The 2,958-nt window shown below is 41.6% G+C and overlaps 1 long non-coding RNA gene across 1 annotated transcript; it reads left to right on the top strand.

The window, feature by feature from the left end:
- Positions 1 to 581: 581 nt before the first annotated feature.
- Positions 582 to 2,378, top strand: LOC116970352. The gene is made up of 3 exons (XR_004411114.1): positions 582 to 807; positions 2,197 to 2,219; positions 2,316 to 2,378. It is a non-coding gene; the product is annotated as an uncharacterized LOC116970352 (long non-coding RNA).
- Positions 2,379 to 2,958: the final 580 nt, after the last annotated feature.

Here is a 2,958-nt window from a genome sequence, read left to right as displayed (position 1 = left end):
AAGGAAAGTAAACTTCAGTGCGAGGAACATCAGGAAGAACTGAAGCTGTTTTGTGAAACTGACAAGAAGCTGGTCTGTCTGGTTTGTCGAGATGCGCGGGAACACAAGTCTCACAACTTCATGCCGGTTAAAGAAGCTGTTCAAATATACAAGGTAAATGCAAACTGAATTTTATCACATCATTTTAATTTCTTCTTTAATGGTCAACAATTTAATTATCTGATTTTCAAACACAATCCCAGTATCAGGTGAAATCTTCCATCCAGTCTCTCACAAAAAAAGAAATCAGGGATCACGCGAATGGAGCACCAACAGAAACAGAAGTTTTCTGGAGTTCTGGTGAGGCTTTTCAGTTTCGATTGCCTGATCTTGTGTAGATTTGATCCCTGTGATGCGTGTAATAATAGGGCAGCGCAGTGACACAAGTAGTGCTGCTGTCTCATAGTTCTGGTGAGCATTTCGACAAACTATTGAATTGCTAATGCAAGTAAAAAATGTACCGGGCAAATGTCACGGTCAAAGTCGTGAGGAAACACAATCAGTGACATTATATATTGATCTTCACCTTTCATTTTACAGTCACACAACCTTCAGTCCAAGATCACATCCCAGTTTGCTGAACTGCACCAGATTCTCACTGAGAAAGAGCAGCGCACACTGGCAGATATCCGGGAGGAAGAGAAGAAGATTATAAATACAATGGAGAAAAGTCTTAGAAAGATTCAAGACAATTTAAGTTCCATTCAGGAGGAACTATTAAAGTTGCAGCAACAGATGGATCAAAAAGACAGTGTGGTGTTTCTGAAGGTGAGGGGTTACACTACAGTTTGGTGGAGAAAGTGCACAGTCACAAAATGGAGAGTGACATTTCACAAATAAATGCTACATTTACCAGTAATTCAGAACTAGGTAAATGTTTAATCTGTATCAGCTGTTTTTGTTCCCAAACTAATTGGCCTCCCGTATAATCTATGGGATCTGAAGACTGCCTGGCCGAAATGTAGAGAGGTGTTTGTGTTCTGTAGCGTTTAGAACAATGATAGGTGATCCCATATCTGATCCCTAGGACCACGAATGGACAGAGGGCAGTAAATCTCTGGGATTCTCCAACCAAGAGACTCTGAGATGTTTAACATGTTAGACCATTTAAACCAGAGGAAGATACATTTTCGAAAATTTGGGGATTGTAATCGAAGGGAATGAGGCAAAGAAAAGGAGTTCAGTTCTGGGCTAGATCAGCCATGACCACATTGTAGGGATTAACATTGAACTCTAGAACGTGGCGCGCACATCAGATTGATCATCTATACCCGGTTCCCATCAGCAGTGGGTGGTCACCTTGGGAGAATTTGCTCTGTTTGTTTTGTCCACCTTGTTTCACCATTGAATGACATCCCATTCTACACCATAGATAGGCCATTCGGCCCATCTTATACAATCAATATTTCTGCGCCACTCATCATCCCTCCTATCTATTCTCCACACCCGGTAACAATACCCCAAATTCCAGGTGCCCTAATTTGTTTATCCCACCTGCACTTAAATGTATCTCTGCTGTTGGCTTCAGTCCCTCTAATGCAAGTGCGGTCCATGTTCTCATGATTGCATTACTTTCGGTATTTGTTGAATACCACGTTACATTTCAACTTTGATTTTTGGTCTCCCCACACGTAGAGATATTATTTCACCCCCACCTATTTAAATCCACTGATAACCTTGAATTCTATCCTGTCATTCCTGACATGTTCTCCAGATAAAATCCCACTCAGTGTATGAAGGAACTGCAGATGCCGGTTTAAACTGAAAATAGACACAAAAAGTTGGAGTTACTCAGCGGGACAGGCTGCATCTCTGGAGAAAAAGAATGGGGGATATTTCTCGTCGAGATCCGAAGTCTGAAGAAGGGTCTTGACCCGAAACGTCACCCTCCCTTCTCTCAAGAGCTGCTGCGTGTCCCGCTGAGTTACTCCAGCTTATTGTGTCTATCTTTGCATTGAGTTCCATCCTCTCAGTTTTGGCGTCATTCTCATGAACATTCCATGTGCTTTCCCCCATCGTTCTACATCTCTGCGGCAATATCCGCTTTCTATCTGCATGACAGCGGTGATAAGAGTTGGGAAATGGGAAATTTGGTGAAATTCCCGCTGTCGGGATGAGGACGGTCCATCTCAGTCAATTGTGTTTTATTTCTTTCAGGAGGAAGCTGGTCGCAAGCAAAGGTAGGACATTGTCTTGATGGAAACATTGTAAGTTTTGTTGAACAACCCAATATATTTCTAATGTTCAGTTTATAAACAGCTGTTAAATATTTGCAGGGTTCGTGATGAAGCCAAACCACTGTCGGCGGTAGATGTTAACTTGTTGATTGAAAAAATTGAAAATCACTTTTTGTACAACATGGTATTTGCAGAAACACCTGATGCCATCAAGCAAGGTAAAGCTTATACCTTTTCCATTGTTCTTGTTTCTGACATCTTTAAGTTATTCGTGGATCCAAATATTAATGGTATTTTGGACTGAAGTGAAATTGAAGATTTGATCTTCCACCAAACACAGCTGCAGAAAAGCATCACAGACAGAGTGTGATGTTGCACAGAAACAGGCCCTTTGACTCAAAATGACCATGCCAAACAAGTTGCCCGACCAAGCTAGTCCCACTTGCCTGAGTCTGACACATATTCTTCCTTTCGTATTCGCGTTTCTACCCAACTGTCTGTAAAATGTCGTAATTGTAGCTGCCTTGTCCATTTCCTCTGTCAGTTCGTTCCATGCATACACTACGCATTGATTGAAAAAGCTGCTCATTTTTTCTGTTTCCACTCTCACCTTACCCTGGGTTTAGCACTCTGGGTTTAGACTCTCCTACCTTGGGTAAAATACTGTGGCAATTTAAACTTATCTGTGCACCTTATATAGATCTCATTCACATCTATAAAAACACCCAGAATGGGCTCCAAA

Source organism: Amblyraja radiata, unplaced genomic scaffold (genome assembly GCF_010909765.2).
Source record: "Amblyraja radiata isolate CabotCenter1 unplaced genomic scaffold, sAmbRad1.1.pri scaffold_783_ctg1, whole genome shotgun sequence".
In the NCBI taxonomy this organism is placed as follows: Eukaryota; Metazoa; Chordata; class Chondrichthyes; order Rajiformes; family Rajidae; genus Amblyraja; species Amblyraja radiata.
This window is presented reverse-complemented; position numbering and strand designations above follow the sequence as displayed.